Below are 19456 nucleotides of genomic sequence, written 5' to 3'. Positions count from 1 at the left end.
TTGAAAATTCTCAAAAAAATCTAGAAAATTTAAAACATTATTCTAAGAAACTTTAATTCTTGGATCGAAGCTTGATTTCTTACGGTTTAGTCCCAATAAAACCTTTTCTTTAATTTTATCCATTTTACATGCTTCAACAATTTGTTGGGTCAAAACTGTAAGGAATCTCGCTTTAAGCCAAGAATTAAAGTTTCTTAAAATGATGTTTTAAATGTTTTGAAATTTTTTGATAATTTTCTGGGAGCGTTTTTTATCCTACTTACATTGTTCCAAATCATTGTACAATTTGTTCCAACATAATACTTATATTGTTCCAACAGAAAATTGTTTTGTTTCTTTTCTTTAAAATACATTTTTCCGACATTTCTAACCTCGTTTTTCGAAAAATTTTATACTATTAAACTGATCTAAATTAGACGGTAATTTTAAGATCCTTAAAGTTCAAGTAAAAAAAATTTCGGTAAACAGAATCCGGGTGAACGTTTTTTAGGTTGAAGCGGGATTTCTTACGGGTTTGACCCAATAAATTGTTGAAGGATGTAAAATTGATAAAATTAAGGAAACAATTTTATTGGGACTAAACTGTAAGAAATCCTACTTCGACTCAAGAATTAAAGTTTCTCCAAATAATATTTTACATTTTCTAAAATTGTTTGAGAATTTTCTGGATACTTTCAGTTTTTTTTATCGAAAAACGCTCATCTAACCGTCAGATTCCGTTTATTTGGAACTAAACCGCATAGAATCTCATTTTGAGTCAAGAACTAAAGTTTTCTCAGAATAATGTTTTACATTTTTTGGAATTTTTTGAGAAGTTTTTGGCTATTTTTTTCTTACAGAAAAACAGATCACCGGATTCCATTCACCAAATTTTTTTTACCCGAGCTTCTGGGATCTTGAAATGACCGTCTAATTAAGACGAGTCCAACGGTATAAAAGTTTTTAAAAAAAAAGGTTGGAAAAGTTGAGAAAATGCATTTTAAAGAAAAGAAATAAAACAATTTTCTATTTCATTTTATTTACAAATTTGCCACATTTCCCTGATTAATTACAAAATTGGTCATTGTCATATAATAAGGTTTGTCACACCATAAGAGATGTGTCACACCTGATCTCTTATATATATATATATATATATATAGGGGTGAGATCCAGTGTGACAAGGGGGTTAGGGTGTGATAAAGAGCTTATTGTGTGACATAACAAAACTACATAGTTTTGATGATAATTGAAAAGGGCAAGGTGGCAAATTTGTAAATAAAAGGAAAAAGAGGATAGAGAAAATTGTTTTATTTCTTTTCTTTAAAATATATTTTCCCGACATTTCTAACATCGACTTTCGAAATTTTTTATACTATTAGACTCGTCTAAATTAGACGGTCATTTTAAGATCTCTGAAGCTCCGGCAAAAAAAATTCTGGTGAACGGAATCTGGGTGGGCGTTTTCTGGCGAAAACAAAAGTTCTCAGAAAATTCTCAAATAATTTCAGAAAATGTAAAACATTATTCTGAGAAACTTTAATTCTTGAGTCAAAGCAAAATTTCTTACGGTTTAGTACCAATAAAACTTGTTCCTTAATTTTATCAATTTTACATGTTACAACAATTTGTTGGGTCAAAACTGTAAGAGATCTCGTTTTGAGCCAAGAATTAAAGTTTCTTAAAATGATGTTTTAAATGTTTTGAAATTTTTTGATAATTTTCTGGGAGCGTTTTTTGTCCTACTTACATTGTTCCAAATCATTGTACAATTTGTTCCAACATAATACTTATATTGTTCCAACAGAAAATTGTTTTATTTCTTTTCTTTAAAATACATTTTTCCGACATTTCTAACCTCGTTTTTCGAAAAATTTTATACTATTAAACTGGTCTAAATTAGACGGTAATTTTAAGATCCCTGAAGTTCAAGTAAAAAAATTCCGGTAAACGGAATCCGGGTGGGCGTTTTCTGGGAAGAAAAAATACCCAGAAAATTCTCAAAATATTCCAAAAAATGTAAAAAATTATTCTAAGAAACTTTAATTCTTGGGCTGAAGCGGGATTTCTTACGGGTTTGACCCAATAAATTGTTGAAGGATGTAAAATTGATAAAATTAAGGAAACAATTTTATTGGGACTAAACTGTAAGAAATCCTACTTCGACTCAAGAATTAAAGTTTCTCCAAATAATATATTACATTTTCTGAAATTGTTTGAGAATTTTCTGGATACTTTCAGGTTTTTTTATCGAAAAACGCTCATCTAACCGCCGGATTCCGTTTATTTGGAACTAAACCGTATAGAATCTCATTTTGAGTCAAGAACTAAAGTTTCTCAGAATAATGTTTTACATTTTTTGGAATTTTTTGAGAATGTTTTGGATATTTTTTTCTTACAGAAAAACAGATCACCGGATTCCATTCACCAAATTTTTTTTACCCGAGCTTCTGGGATCTTGAAATGACCGTCTAATTAAGACGAGTCCAACGGTATAAAAGTTTTTAAAAAACAAGATTGGAAAAGTTGAGAAAATGCATTTTAAAGAAAAGAAATAAAATAATTTTCTATTTCATTTTATTTACAAATTTGCCACCTTTCCCTGGTTAATTACAAAATTGGTCATTGTCATATAATAAGGTTTGTCACACTATAAGAGATGTGTCACACCTGATCTCTCATATATATATAGGGGTGAGATCCAGTATGACAAGGGGTTAGGGTGTGATAAGGAGCTTTATTGTGTGACATAACAAATCTACATAGTTTTGATGATAATTGAAAATGGCAAGGTGGTAAATTTGTAAATAAAAGGAAAGAGAAGATAGAGAAAATTGTTTTATTTCTTTTCTTTAAAATACATTTTCCCGACATTTCTAACCTCGACTTTCGAAATTTTTTATACTATTAGACTCGTCTAAATTAGACGGTCATTTTAAGATCCCTGAAGCTCAAGTAAAAAGAATTATGCTGAACGGAATCCGGGTGGGCGTTTTCTGGCGAAAACAAAAGTCCTTAGAAAATTCTCAAAGAATTCCAGAAAATGTAAAACATTATTCTGAGAAACTTTAATTCTTGAGTCAAAGCAAAATTTCTTACAGTTTAGTCCCAATAAAACTTGTTCCTTAATTTTATCCATTTTACATGTTACAACAATTTGTTGGGTTAAAACTGTAAGAGATCTCGTTTTGAGCCAAGAATTAAAATTTCTTAAAATGATGATTTACATGTTTTGAAATTTTTTGATAATTTTCTAGGCACGTTTTTTTGTCCTACTTACATTTTTCCAACATTGTACGAAATTGTTTCAAATCAGTATACCATTTGTTCCAACATAATACTTATATTGTTCCAACAGAATAAATCAGCGTACCAATTTTTCCAACAAAATAGTTTTATTATTCCAGCATAATAATTATATTGTTCCAATATAATAAATCAGTTTACCAATTGTTCCAAATCAATTTTATTATCTATGTATTCAATTTCATTTTTGTTTCTTAGTATTTAATATAGTATCTTCAAATTTATATTATTTATATTATTTAGAAAATAATTTTAATTCTTATATTCTTCCAACAGAATAGTTATATTGTTCCAACAGAATAGTTATATTGTTCCAACAGAATTATTATATTGTTGCAACAAAATATTGCAACACATAGTTTTGAAAGGTAAGGCCAAAAATTGCTCAGAAAATTATCAAAAAATTCTAAAATATGTAAACCATTATTTTAAGAAACTTTAATTCTTGGCTCAAAACGAGATTTCTTACGGTTTTTACCCAATAAATTATTGAAGCATGTAAAATGGATAAAATTAAGGAAATTGTTTTATTGGGACTAAACCGTACGAAATCCTGCTTCGACTCAAGAATTACAGTTTCTCAAAATAATGTTTTATATTTTCTGGATTTTTTTGAGAATTTTCTGGGTATTTCTGTTTTCTCGCCGAAAAATGCCAACCTAATCGTCGGATTCCGTTAATTTGGGACTAAACCATAAGGAATCTCACTTTGAGTCAAGAATTAACGTTTCTCAGAATGATGTTTTACATTTTCTGAAAATTTTTGAAAATTTTCTGGGCATTTTATTTCTCACAGAAAAACAAATCGCCAGATTCTATTCACCAGAATTTTTTTTACCTGAGCTTCTGGGATCTTAAAATGACCATCTAATTAAGACGAGTCTAACGGTATAATTTTTTTTGAAAAACGAGGTTGTAAAAGTCGGAAAAACGCCTTTTAAAGAAAAGAAATAAAACAATTTTCTCTTTCCTTTTATTTACAAATTTGCCACATTCCCCTAGTTAATTACAAAATTGGTCATTGTCACACAATAAGACTTGTCAAACCATAAGAAATATATCACACCTGATCTCTTATCTCTCTCTCTCTCTCTATATATATATATATAAAATTCTTTTTAGAGTTATTAGGTTAGATCAATTTTATTCTTTCAACTGAAATTTAATCTAATTATTTATCATTATACTATGTCAAATACAAAAAAAAAAAATGGAGAAACAATATATAGAATTAAAGTTATATATATATATATATATATATATATATATCCCGAAGGGCATGACTATATAAGGTAAGAGTTAATACCGAAAGGGGTGCGGAATGGGCAAATCTCTAGAGGTTGTCCGGGTGCTTTTCCTCCCTACCTAAAAAAATGTTGCGAAGCTTCTGCACTTCTTTCTCTATCTTTTCCATGAGTAGAGGATGGAACCTTCCATAAATAAAAAATATGATTTATCTAGATCGAGTATTGATAAGTGTCAAATTCAACGTTCAAATGTCCACTTTAGTGCTAGGTTATTTAATTAATTTGGTGTTATTTTGGGTATTATTGCTTGTTTTGGTTTGATTTGTCTCCACAGGACTCAAATGATTAAAAGGAGCAGAATTGGATTTAATTGAAGAAACTTTGGACCAGAAAGGAATTTGGTGCTGAATTAAATGAGCTGAAACGAAAATGGAGTTAGTCTAGCCCAAAACTAAGGACCTCTGAATCTGCTGATGTTCAAATTGACTAGGACTTTTTCCAACTCGAAAAAGAAGGCAAAAAATCAGGGATTTGAGATTATAGAAAATATTGTTGATTTAGATAAATATTATTTGGTTACCTAACTTTTAGGAAATGGTTTTCTCTATAAAAATATCAGAACTTACGCTTTGGAGGAAGAAGTTCTTTTTAGGTTTTATTTTTCAGTATCATTTTGTTCTCTTTTTGAAACAGAAACATGTGTTCTTCCATGGCTATTCGTAGCTAAACTTCTATATTCGGTTAAGGGTTAATTCAAAGGAGGTTTTTCTTCATTATCATGAGACTGTTGTGCTTTAATTATTCTTATTAATCTACCGTTTATTTGTTCATTGTATTTAAGGATTTATTCTCAATTGATTATTCAATCTTCGAATGATAACTGAAGGCCGTTCTTTGAATTGGATTGTCATACGACTGAATTGGTAAAGTTAGAGTTTTACCTAAATGAACCAATCATAGTAGCAATCGATAATATAAATTGAGTTAGTTTTTTATTTGAAAGAATAGATTCAGATTTGACAACCTGAGATTGTCTTTCATGTGACATTAATATAAAAGTAATTAGCTTTATTTGAGTCGAATGAACAAGTAATTTAAATTCTAAATCGTCGATGCTGAGTGTCGGTTGGCTAAGGTCGGGTTCTTCTAATTCATCAGGCTTTCAATAGATTAAATCTTGACCGCTGAGGCAGGATTATTTATTGATTAGGAACTGGTTATTTACCGTGCTTGACCAGTTTAATATTAAGGAAGAATACTCCAAACCAATTCGGTATGTGTATAAGAGTCTATTTTATCTGTCTGTGATCGATACTGAGTGAATTACCTACCTGCGAACCCCTTGATCGAATTTCTCCAAACATTGTTTACAAAATCATATTTACTCTTGCTGATTTTATTTTATTTAAAATTCTCTTCACAATTGGTTAAATCTCATAAATCAAAACCCCCTGTTTATTTACTTTGTTTATTTATCAAGCCATTATTGTTTTGAGTCAGTAATATTCCCTTGGGTTCGACCTTTGCTTACCCTTTTTACAAATCCATATTTCGGTAAAGTAAAGTTATATTTATCTTTGGTGGATTCGACACCCATCAAATTTTGGCACCGTTACCGGGGAATATTCTAACTTGATTTAAAGCAATTTATGACCAGGTCTGAAACTTCAGAGCAACTTCTTTTTAATTCAGAAATAGAAAAAACAGCAAGAACACTTCGTAAAGAAGTGAGGTTGCAGAAATTACAAGGTGCTGAAACTTCCAGTTCTAGTGAAGAAGAGGAAATTTCCAGCGAGGAAAGTGAGTCATCTGAAGCAGAAACGATGGCAGACAGAACCTTAAGACAGCTTCATGTGCATCAGGGTGATCAGCAGCCCTTATGCATCAGTTACCCAATCTTGGATGCAACTTTTGAACTTAAATCAGGGTTGATTCATTATTTACTTAAGTTTCATGGAATGGAAAGTGAAAATCCGCATAATCATATCAAAGAATTTCACACAGTCTACTCAGGTATGAGTCCCCAAGGAATAACTGAGGAACAAGTGAAATTAAGAGCCTTTCCATTTTCTTTGCAGGATGCAGCTAAAGACTAGTTTCTCAACCTGCCCTCTGGATCCATCACAACATGGATGGGTATGGCACAAGAATTCCTAGAAAAGTATTTTCCAGCTTCTCGAGCAACAATGATTCGAAGGGAGATTAGTGGAATAAAGCAGAAAGATATTGAGACACTCCATGACCATTGGGAGAGGTTCAAAAGGCTATGTGCAAGCTGTCCCCAACATGGGATAACTGAACATTCTCTTATTCAATATCTTTATGAGGGATGTTAGGCATGGAAAGAAAGATGATAGATGCTGCTAGTGGGGGAAGCCTTATTGATAAAACACCAAATGCGGCTAAAGATTTGATCAAAAGCATGGCAGAAACTTCCCAACAATTTGGGAAGCAACAAGATGGTCCAAGGAAAGCTCATGAGGTAAGTACTTCTTCCATTGAAGAAAAAATAAATGCTTTGACATCGCTTGTACAAAATTTGGTTGTAGGAAAGGTAGTCCAAGTTAAGGCATGTGGGATCTGTACAGTTACTGGACACGCCACTGATGAATGCCCCACATTGCATAAAGGCACACCGGAGCAAATCAATGTCGTCTTTGGATATCAAGGGCAACCTCCACGGAAATATGATTCTTACTCCAACACGTATAACCCAGGATTGTGTGATCGCCCATATCTCAGCTACAATCAGCAAAATAATGTGCTTCAACTGAATGCAACCCAACAATATCAGCAAAGACCTCTACAATATAGACATGTTCAAACAGATCCAAATTCAAGTATGCTACCAGATCCGAATGACCAACCTGTTCTTTCTAACTTGTTGAAATTTCAGGAAGAACAAAGCAAGATCAATGTAAATGTTCAAGCAAATTTCCAAAATTTAGAGAAGCAAATGAGTCAGATAGCGACCATTCTGAGTGCAATACAATCCCAATGGAAGTTACCTTCATAAACCGAAGCGAATCCGAGACAGAATGTGAGCGCAATCTCACTCCGTAGCGGAAAATATTTAGTCTTGCCCAAGACTAAGTCCGCTTCCAAATCAGAACAGACTGTGTCAGAGAAATCTGCAAGAAAAGAGGAGGTATTCGAAAAAGAAATGAAAGGTTTAGCTACAGAAGGTTCAGTTGGTAAGTCATCCGGAGAGCAAGACATGCCTTTTGTAATTAAGGTCCCTTTCCCTAAACGTTTAGCCAAATTAAAGAAGGAAAAAGAAGAGAAAGACATCTTTGAGGTATTTCGTAAGGTTGAGGTGAATATTCCATTGCTTAATGTTATTAGACAAATCCCTCGATATGCTAAATTCTTTAAAGAATTGTGTGCTAACAAGATTAAAAAAATTGGGCATGAAAAGATTACCATGGGTGAGAATGTGTATGCTGTCCTAAAAGGAAAAATGCCCCAAAAATGTAAGGATAAAGGTATGTTTGCCATTTCTTGTCAAATTGGAAATACTAGCATTAAGATGGCAATGTGTGATTTAGGAGCGTCCATAAATATCATGCCTAAATCAATTTATTCATCTTTAAATGCTGGTCTTTTAGAGGAAACAGGAGTAGTAATCCAACTTGCTAACCGATCTATTATTTACCCTGAAGGGTTGTTGGAAGATGTTTTTGTGCAGGTTGATGGATTAATTTTTCTAGCCGACTTCTTTGTTATCGACATGGAAGATGATGATCATTCCTCAAAGGCATCAGAAATCTTGTTAGGGAGACCATTCCTAACAACTTCTCAGACGAAGATATATGTTCATAAAGGGACACTGACTATGGAATTTGATGGTAAAATAGTTCAATTTAATGTTTATGATGCCATGAAATTTCCTAACGAAGTGCATTTCGTTTGTGGTATAGATGTTGTCAAACCAATAACACAACATGATTTTGAGTTCAATAGGGAAGATGAATTACATATGGTTGTTCAAAAAGGAATCGAAATCGAAAGTGTCAGGAAGCTGCAAGTACAGGAGCTTGAAGAGTTGAAGAATGAAGCTTACAAAAGCCCGAGAATCAATAAGTTGAAGACCAAGAAATTTTATGATGATATGATTATCCAGAAACAATTTCGAATAGGATCGAAGGTATTTTTACACCATTATCGATTGAGATTGTTTTCCAGAAAATTAAAGTCCAAATGGATAGGACCTTTCATGGTCATGAAGATATACCCTCAAGGTGCTGTGGAAATTAAGAGCCTGGAGAATGGGAAAGTGAAAAAAGTAAATGGTCACAGACTCAAGCCATTTTACAAGAATATCCCAATTGGAGTCTCTGGAGAAGTTCAATATCTTGACACAGGAGACTAGCCTTCGAGCTCAAGAGTGTCTAGCCAAAGACGTTAACTAGCGGTGCTATTGGGAGGCAGCCCAAGTTGGTATTGCTCCAGACCCAAGTTATCCTTTATTTTTGTTTTGTTTTATTTTGTTCTCACCCATTTCAGACCCATCTCACCAAGGCAGTGCCACCGTTGACTTCGACGTCGACAACCTCCTTCTTCTCTGAAATCCTCCTCAAAACAGGGCAGTAAGCACACTTTTCTTTTTAATTCATTTTTCTCTTATCTGCTGCCTTTCTCCCCTAATTGTTTGAATTCCGCATTGAGGACAATACGAGGAGAAAAGTGAGGGAGGGATCTTTGCTATAGAAGTGCTGGATTTCATGGTTAATTGGCTGATTAATTTGTTGAAAGGCTTCTAACTGTTTTTGAAAATTTACTGATGCTGAAATTTCCTTATTTTACTGCTACAATTTTCTGGGTTTAATTTTATGAAATGTGTGCTAAATTAGTGTGAGGTGTCCACCTCAAGTGAAAAAAAAACAGAAAATATGCTCGAGTCTAGTGTGGGGTGTCCACCCTTTGTTTTGTCCCTAGAAATAACAATGCTAGCTCTCAATTTTGCACTCGGTTGAAACTAGGTTGCCAACTTAGTATTGAAACCCCTAAGTCTTGTTTTGAGTAAAGCTGTCGATTTCAAAAGGTCAGGGTTGCACAATTGTCTTGAGCATGCATATGAACCACTTGACTAATTTCCCATTACATGACATATGTTTTGAATGAAACAACACCACTTTTTGGAAAGTTTTTGAGCCTAAATGCAAGAACAAAAACATTACACTTTGTTCTATTTTTTCTGAGTGTTGTCCAATTCTAGTTTGGAATTCTAGAACTTTCCATGTTATACATTTCGAGACCACATTGATGTATTCGAGCATTAAAAATGATAAGGGCAGTAGGTTTCTTTTCTTAGCCATTTCAAATATAATTCGAATCCTTAGTCTTGCTCAAGACTAACAAAAATAACAGTACCATCCCTTAGTTAGCCACATTTGAGCCTTTTTCCATTCTCGACACACCTTTGTTCGAGTCCCTTGGCCAGGGACGTTCTAGCCATTAGAATTTGTACATTCTTTCATTTATTTCTATGTTTAGTTGTTGCTTTGAGCAATTTCCATATTCAAATTAACCGGAAGTTCATCAAAGTACGAGGATTCAACTAAATGATCCTTTAGATATATGTGGTTGTGCTTCAAAGGTGTTTAAATGGACATTAGCTCGCAAACAAAAAAAGCGTAGCTTCCTTGTTCTAGTATTATCTTCTTCAAGTATGAAAAAAAGGAGCCTCAGAAAAGAAAAAAAAAATATACCAGAGGCAAAAAGAAAAGAAAAAAAAGGAAAAATTCTTGTTAGTTTGTTTATTTCAATTTGTTTATAATTAATTAAGATCGTCTCATTTATTCATTATGAAGTTTGAGAACTGTAAGTAGTTTGTACATAATCGTGTTTTGGTTTTCATTTTGGCCATTTCCACTATCATCGGTTTCCCTTTCTCCTCATTTCCTTTCCAAACATTTATCCTAGCCTATGTTACATCCTATTTTAAGTCCCTTTGATTTAGTCTCTTGAATTCATACTAAGTGGTGGAGATTTGAAATATTGGCAAGCTTATGGTAATTTCATTCTAGGTTGCGACTTGAGTGATTCCTTGAAAACTAATCATAGCCTAAACACTTGAGTGCAATGAGTGGCTTCCGTGACGGTGCTGTTGATTTTAATTCACACCTTATGTACATGGTCAAAAGCTTGTTTGCTGAGATTTTTCAAGTGGTTACATTGTATGTTCAAACATGAATAATGTCTTGGCTTTGAGAGTTGATGGTTGATAATCTTCACATTATGAGGGGGGATTGGGAAAGGTTGGTTAACACGAAATCATAAGAGTAAAGAGCTGTTGACATGATCTGATATGCTTAGGGACAAGCATTGGGTAAGTGTGGGGTATTTGATAAGTGTCCAATTCAACGTTCAAATGTCCACTTTAGTGCTAGGTTATTTAATTAATTTGGTGTTATTTTGGGTATTATTGCTTGTTTTGGTTTGATTTGCCTCCACAGGACTCAAATGATTAAAAGGAGCAGAATTGGACTTAATTGAAAAAACTTTGGACCAGAAAGGAATTTGGTGCTGAATTAAATGAGCTGAAACGAAAATGGAGTTAGTCTTGCCCAAGACTAAGGACCTCTGAATCTGCTGATGTTCAAATTGACTAGGACTTTTTCCAACTCGAAAAAGAAGGCAGAAAATCAGGGATTTGAGATTATAGAAAAGATTATTGATTTAGATAAATATTATTTGGTTACCTAACTTTTAGGAAAGGGTTTTCTCTATAAAAATATCAGAACTTACGCTTTGGAGGAAGAAGTTCTTTTTAGGTTTTATTTTTCAGTATCATTTGGTTCTCTTTTTGAAACAGAAACATGTGTTCTTCTATGGCTATTCGTGGCTAAACTTCTATATTCGGTTAAGGGTTAATTCAAAGGAGGTTTTTCTTCATTATCGTGAGACTGTTGTGCTTTAATTATTCTTATTAATCTATCGTTTATTTGTTCATTGCATTTAGGGATTTATTCTCAATTGATTATTCAATCTTCGAATGATAACTACAGGTCGTTCTTTGAATTGGATTGTCATACGGCTGAATTGGTAAAGTTAGAGTTTTACCTAAATGAACCAATCATAGTAGCAATCGATAATATAAATTGAGTTAGTTTTGTATTTGAAAGAATAGATTCAGATTTGACAACCTGAGATTGTCTTTCATGTGACATTAATACAAAAGTAATTAGCTTTATTTGAGTCGAATGAACAAGTAATTTAGTTTCTAAATCGTCGAAGCTGAGTGTCGGTTGGCTAAGGTTGGGTTCTTCTAATTCATCAGGCTGTCAATAGATTAAATCTTGACCGCTGAGGGAGAATTATTTATTGATTAGGAACTGGTTATTTGCCGTGCTTGACCAGTTTAATATTAAGGAAGAATACTCCAAACCAATCCGGTATGTGTATAAGAGTCTATTTTATCTGTCTATGATCGATACTGAGTGAATTACTTACATGCGAACCCCCTTGATCGGATTTCTCCAAACATTGTTTACAAAATCATATTTACTCTTGCTGATTTTATTTAAAATTCTCTTCACAATTGGTTAAATCTCATAAATCAAAACCTCCTGTTTATTTACTTTGTTTATTTATCAAGTCATTATTGTTTTGAGTCAGTAATATTCCATTGGGTTCGACCTTTGCTTACCCTTTTTACAAATCCATATTTCGGTCAAGTAAAGTTATATTTATCTTTGGTGAATTCGATACCCATCAAGTATCATTCTTTGGAAAGGTAAAGCCTTTCAAGGAAGGCAAGAAAGATTCTTTCTTTATTACTATATTATATATATATATGAAAGGATCCAATTTTTTTACTAAGGTTGGAAAAGATTCCCGAGGCCGCCCCCTATGGGATCACTTTTTTATTCTTCCTTATGAATTTCTTTTCTTTGGCTACGTCTACCACCTATCGAGAAGCTAGTTTTCATCTGTCAGCCTTCACCGCTTTCTTTCCTCTCGGCCCACATTAAAAAGATTGGGCTCACCAGACTACTTCAGGGCTAGAGTGAAGAGCCACATTTGCCCTGTTAGGGAAAAAAGACCGAGAACTACATTTGGTTTGGTTCTCACTCCCTAAAAATGATGGAACCTGTGATATGTAGGCATCTCCCCGTTCAAAAGTAGCAGAAGATCAACCATTTTGGTAAAAAAAAGAGCTATAGCCCTCGCTTCCTAGCAAAAAGAAAGAAAGCTAAATATGAATAAAGAAATAATTGGTAAGCTTTGCTGGAAAGAAGCTACTCGACTAATTCAGGAGGCTGCTAGTGGCGAAGTTTGCTTCGGGCCTTTGCTTTATAGCTGCGTAGCTCAAGGGAAGATCAGAGAGCTACTAAGTCAAGCAACAAGATAATATGAGTTAGTTAGTAAAGGAATTGGGTAAGTAGGCAAGATTGATGCTTATATCCTTCATGCCAAGGAAAGACCCGTCCGATCGCCTCTTCCACAGGGACCTTCTACATAAACGGAATGGAATTCGATCAAAATATCATAAGATAAGAGACCTAAGAGATGGGCATAAAGACTTTTTCCATGGTACTAAGAAAGGCTCACAGATTGCTACTAGTGACAATGGGTATGTAGGTAAGATGGATATTCAAGTTTTTCACAACAATAGAATATAAAATAACCCCTGATCAAGAAGTTCCTTGCCTTACCCTTACTTTATTAATAAGGTCGAATAAAATAAAAGTTCCTGAACTGAGCTCATTGCCTTCATTAAAGAAAGGTAACCCACTTCCTTCAAGCTCTCTTCCCGTGTCGATGAAGCGGAAGGAAACACTAGCATTTCAATCTGCCCTCTTATCCATCATTATTATTTAACCTCTAATTACCAAAAAGGCCCGGTTATGTTTTGATGAGCACGCCTTTAATCCTTGATGGCAGTTAAATGCCATCGCTTGGTATTGGTTTTGTTTCGAAACCCTCACAAAAAAGATATTGTTATTCCATTATTTCTATGCTGTGCCACAACTCCATTTGTTTTGCCGCCTCAAGAGAGATGAGATTCCATCCCCGAGGTTGGGTTGCCGAAAAGAAGACTAAAGTCCTTGATTGTCAATGGTCCTAACTAACGACCTAACTAAAGAAAAAGAGCATTGAATGCTAGGCAGTTGCCAGTCATAGCAAAAATCAAAATAGGATGTAAAAAAAAGGACATCATCGACGCGCGAACGGGTAAGACAAAGGCAAGAATAGCATATCCAAACAGCTTCCCCAAGTCGTAGGAAGACCACGGAATTAAACAAACAGCTAATTACGTAATCAATCCCAATTCATGTTTTCCCCGAAAAGGCTATAATCGTAGACCCACAATCAGCCAAGTTCATTTAGTAGACATCAATACCTTATCTTATCGCACGAGGAAAGAGATTCCCAGCCCAGAGTGGAGAAACTCATCAAATCCATCTTGACTGTTGAATCTAGCTTACTCCTTTCCTCGAGTGAGTTTTTTTAGTCGCTCCTTAGCTCCTTTCATTGAGACCTCGTTGCGCTACAGATTAAAAGAGTGGAAATTCCGTGACTAAAAAAGAGGAGATTGAAAATTATCAATACTTTATCTGATACCTTCCCCGAATCTAGTTACCGAGTGAGCAAGAAAAACCTGCTCTTGGCGTGAGAAAAGGTCTGCTAAGGCTAAGGGGAGCTCATTCCTCTTCGTTAAAGTAAAGGCTGACTCCTCGACAACTGAGGAAGAAAAGAAAGCTTTCGACTTAAAAATTCACTCTTTAACGCTACTTAGAAATCAAGCTAAAGCTTTTTCACCTCCCCTGTTTAAGAACCTGCTTTTTTACCTGTTGCAAGCGAAAAATTTCTTCTAATTACTTATTCTGAAACCAAAATGGATTATCAAAGCCCATTATACTTATCCTATTCTTCATCCATTTCTAGCCCATCACTTCCTTGACAGATCACAAAGGCAACACAGGATTGTTTAGATGAACTCAACTCACTTCAGGCGGCATGGTTTAGATCCCAAGCAAACGGAGACCGCTCTATCCGCCCTTCTCAACCTTCTCCCTTACCACTCGTCCGATCTCCTCTCCCAAGTCGATCAGCCACTCTAGGTATTTTCACTCGTTTGCTTTCTGATTCAACTTATCACAACTTATATCTGCAATTTATCGTTTTACCGGGATTTTGGATTATCTTTATGTGCTACTTCTGTGGTGCGAGTTCATATTTTTGGTTGTGAATTGTTTTTAATTGTGTTAGGTTTTAACTCATTTCTGTTTGGTATGCGAGAAAAGGAGGCCATATTGTGGAAGATAGGGTTGCGCTTTTTAATAAGTTTTTCTGCTTCTTAGGAACTGCACTCATCCGTATAACACTGCACTCATCCATCTCTTAACTCTGCTGCTTTTTTTTTTGTGTGACCCTTGCTCTCCAATATACACAGATTACATGTAATTTTATTTTTAATTTCTTTTTGTAGCTTGTTGGTTGTTTATAGTTAGATCAATTTACACTTTGTTGTTGCCTCTATTATTTCAGGTGAAGCTGCTCTGTTTTTGTGTAAACTTCTTTTTTAATCTTTTATACTCAATTAAAAAAGTTAAGAGTTTTACAGTCTTAGTAGTCTCTTTATTGACATTTGTATTTGTGTAAACTTCTGGTTTGCTTCTATAATTTCAAAGTAATTTTTGATTTTTATTTACGGTTCTGTATGCATATCTTTTGTTAATAAATGTTCGGCCACCATAGGGGAGTCATCATGTCCACTCCAGCTGTTTCTGCTGTAATCCGAGAGAGGAAGGTCAGCTCATGCTTCTGTTCTATATTTTGAGCAGTGATCATTTGACTGTCATCTAATGCTAATAGTTTGTAAACAAATGTTTTGACAGGTCAATGATGGATTTGTAACGAGTGCAAGCCACAATCCTGGGGGACCTGAATATGACTGGGGTATCAAGGTAGTTATTCATGGATTTTTCTACTCATCATGTTAGATTTCGAGGAAAATTAGTTCTGACTTTGAAATATAGGCCCCTTCTGATGACAAAATGGAAAATATACGTTGTGAATTTATGTCCAAGACTAATTCACGTCCATCGACATATTCATTACTACCAGCTGTATGGAACTATAGACAGTGTTGAAAAAATTCCATCAAATGTTGTTGTCCGACTCATATAGTTATCAGTTACACTCCTTTCCTGATTTTTTCATTTTAGTGTTCATCTATTTTTAATTTCTTGTTAGCTTGTTACTCTGACACTTTCTCTTCCCATGTTTCTGTGTTTTCATCTCTGTTTAGTTGATACAAAAATGGGTTCTTTTGATTTCCTGTAAAGTTACTTGTAAAAGAAATGAGACGTTGTTTATCTATTAATAAGAGAGAACTTATCTTTACTGTATTCTAACTAATTCGTTAACATTAGCTCCTGCCTTCTCTACTGCCAATTTAACCCGTCAAGTCTCTCTCTTTGAATCTCTATTATTCTTTCTTTCTGATCATTGCATTTTCAGCAATTAATATTTATAAAAGAAGTTATACTAAGTTGGGTGTTTTTTAGACAGATGCCAAATGATACTTCTCAAACATAAAAGGACATACCTTCTTTCTCAGAGTGTATTAAATCAAAATGGTTTGCTATTACATCCAGGTTAATATACACAATTTATTTTATTCAATAATTATTGTTTTTCTTCATCACTGATACTTAATTTTCCGAATGTATCACAACAGGTACGAGAAGTCTACTTCTAAAAGTACTCTAGGTATAAAGGAAAAGCTACTTGCACGCAATACCTTAGTCAAAGAGGCCAGCTAAGGAGTTCAGAGAGAGATGAGTGCAGGAATCCGTGGCGTTGCAAGGACGATTGATCACCTAGATCGTACAAGGTGTTGAGGAAATTAACTATTAATTTAAAACAATTAAATAAAAAAAAGGAATTGTTGTTAAGTTTTAATTAATGAGGGATTATTTTTATAATTTATAATAATTAAGGATTGTTTTTGTAATATGTAAAAAAAAAAAAATTATATAAAAGTGTGAAAATTGACCACCGAATTCGGTGGTGGTCAATGATCAATTAATTGTGCCAGCATTGTGTTGGCACAATTATTTGGGTGCATACCTTGACTTATAAAAAGCCAAGGATGCTCAATTTCATTTAGGGGAGTGAGTTGAGAGTATTAAGAGAGGGTAAATTATATAATACATCCTGTATTGTGTATTTGCTTTCTAATGGAGAGGGTAGTCAATTGTTTTGGGGAGAGACAAAATAGTAACATAATTATTTCGGAGTATTTTCGGAAAACACCTGAGTGCTACTATTTTTGTTTTATCCCATTGTAACTCTAGAAAGTTTCTACAGAATACTCTCTTGTACACTTCCACCTCATAAATTCAATAAAATTGCCTTCAAGTTTTAAGCTATCATTTTTCTTTAGCAATATATTGCTTGTGCTTTGAGATTTATTGCTTCTGCTAAATTGTCGCAACCCTGAAAAATTCCCAACAACTGGTATCAGAGCTTCAATGATCTTAAGGGATCAGTGAGTTTTGAAAATGGCAGCCCACCAATCATCATCAGTTTTTCCTCCTCCAAGTTTCAATGGCGAAAATTATCAAATTTGGGCTATCAAAATGAAAACTCATTTAAAAGGGTTGGGCTTGTGGCAGTGAGTTGAATCTAAGAAGGAGGTAACACCTCTTGGAGACAATCCAACTCTAAATCAAATAAGGGCTCATGAAGAGGAATCATTGAAAGCTCCAAGAGCTTTATCTATCATTAATGGTGCTGTTTCAGAGTCAATTTTCACGAGAATTATGACTTGTGAAACAAGAAATGAAGCTAGGGAAAAGTTGAAAGAACTTTATGAAGGCAATGAACGAACAAAGAGGATGCAAGTCTTGAAGTTCAAAAGAGATTTTGAGACTCTAAAAATGAAAGAAAATGAGTCGATACATGTGTATTATGACAGGTTGATGGCGGTCGTGAACAAAATCCGGCTAATGGGAGAAGATCTGCCTGATAGCAGAGTTGTTGAAAAATTGTTCGTGAGCTTGCCCGAAAGGTTTGAGACAAAACTTTCATCTCTTGAAGATTCAAGAGATATAAGTCAATTACCCTTATCCGAATTAATTAATTCTTTGCAAGCTCAAGAACAAAGAAGAGCAATGAGAAATGGAAAAAATGAGGAAGCAGTTGAGGGAGTTTTCCTTGCCCAAGGTTCAAAAGGAAAAAGGGAAATTCCTCAACGTGGTCATTGCAAAAAACATGGTCATGATGAGAAGGACTGTTGGCACAAGGGGAAGCCTAAATGTTTCAAGTGCAAGAAGTTTGGGCACGTGCAACGGGATTGCAGAAACAAGAAAGAAGAAAGTGTCAATTTGGCAAATCATGTTGACGAAGGAGAATTTGCTTAATTTGGAGAGAAGTGCTCCAATAGTTGAAGGTTGATGAGAAGTGCATCAACAAATCGATTCGGTGAGAAGTGCTCCGAGAAGTTGTTTGCGGAGAGAAGTGCTCCGGTATGAAAAAAAATGAAAGTTTTAAATTGATAGTTAAGGGGAAGATTGTTGAGGAAATTAACTATTAATTTAAAACAATTAAATAAAAAAAAGGAATTGTTGTGAAGTTTCAATTAATGAGGGATTATTTTTGTAATTTGTAATAATTAAGGATTGTTTTTATAATATGTAAAAAAAATTATATAAAAGTGTGAAAATTGACCATCGAATTCGGTGGTGGTCAATGATCAATTAATTTGTGCCAGCACAAGTTGCTGGCACAATTATTTGGGTGCATACCTTGGCTTATAAAAAGCCAAGGATGCTCAATTTCATTTAGGGGAGTGAGTTGAGAGTATTAAGAGAGGGTAAATTATATAATACATCTTGTATTGTGTATTTGCTTTCTAATTGAGAAAAGGTAGTCAATTGTTTTGGGAGAGACAAAATAGTAAGATAATTATTTCGGGGTATTTTCGGGAAACACCCGAGTGCTACTATTTTTGTTTTATCTCATTGTAACTCTAGAAAGTTTCTAGAGAATACACTCTTGTACACCTCCACCTCATAAATTCAATAAAATTGCCTTCAAGTTTTAAGCTATCATTTTTCTTTAGCAATATATTGCTTCCGCTAAATTGTCGTAACCCTGAAAAATTCCCAACACAAGGAACCTATTTGTTAGTTTTATAGAATGTTTGACAAGTGAGTTTGTGTGTGTGTGTTTTCCCTTGAATGCAGACAGTGAATAGTGTATTTTGAGTCTTACTTTTTAGTTTTGTTTGTTTGCATTGGCAGGTAAAGGCTTCATTTCCTTATCCAGTGGAGTGGAGGCTTTTTGCATCATTACGAGGTAGATGGTATTTTAGGCAAAGATTTTAACTTGGAAAAATTTAGAATTTTGGTCTGAAACATCTAGAATTTTGTTCATTCACGGTTTCACGGTTTCACGATTGATATAATGTTAATGCTGGCAGTGGGTGGATTTACAGGGGTCATGGAGGATCCGTTGATCCCCCGACTTGGGGAGAAATAAAGAAAATGTATAGTTTTCAATGGGTTTTAGTTCCAAAATAATTGTACTTTTTAACACATTTCGTCCATTGACCCTTAGAGTGTTTTGCTCTGGCTCTGCCAATGACTACAGCTGCTTGGAGATGTAATAGAATCTCTTGCGGGTGCTATATTTGTTGATTTGGGGTACGATAAAGAGGTTGAAATGGGACGTAAAGGTGTTAGAAGACTACACGTGCAAGATGAAATGCTTGTGTAATACTAAATAACAATAGGTACTGTTGGATTGTATCTAGAATGTTCTAAGTTTTCCTTATATAAGGATATAGGCTGTACTTTTAACTTCACTTTTCCAGAATATACTTTCTCTTTTCTTCTTGATATATGAAGGTTTATATGGTATCAGAGCATGATTAGGAAGAAGAAGAGAAAGGGAAAAAAAATCTA

At 34.2% G+C, this 19456-nt stretch overlaps 1 long non-coding RNA gene across 2 annotated transcripts; it reads left to right on the top strand.

Moving 5' to 3' along the window:
• The first annotated feature begins 14414 nt into the window (after positions 1–14414).
• LOC136221605 (uncharacterized) lies at positions 14415–16914 on the top strand. 2 transcript variants are annotated; one of them, XR_010685214.1, is made up of 5 exons: positions 14415–14602; positions 15240–15291; positions 15380–15448; positions 16056–16141; positions 16225–16914. It is a non-coding gene; the product is annotated as an uncharacterized lncRNA (long non-coding RNA). The 2 variants fall into 2 exon arrangements; XR_010685213.1 differs by having other exon boundaries at positions 16052–16141.
• Positions 16915–19456: the final 2542 nt, after the last annotated feature.

Source organism: Euphorbia lathyris, chromosome 3, assembly GCF_963576675.1.
Source record: "Euphorbia lathyris chromosome 3, ddEupLath1.1, whole genome shotgun sequence".
Classification (NCBI taxonomy): domain Eukaryota; kingdom Viridiplantae; phylum Streptophyta; class Magnoliopsida; order Malpighiales; family Euphorbiaceae; genus Euphorbia; species Euphorbia lathyris.
Note: the sequence above shows the minus strand (reverse complement) of the source record. Positions and strands in the feature narration are given on the sequence as shown.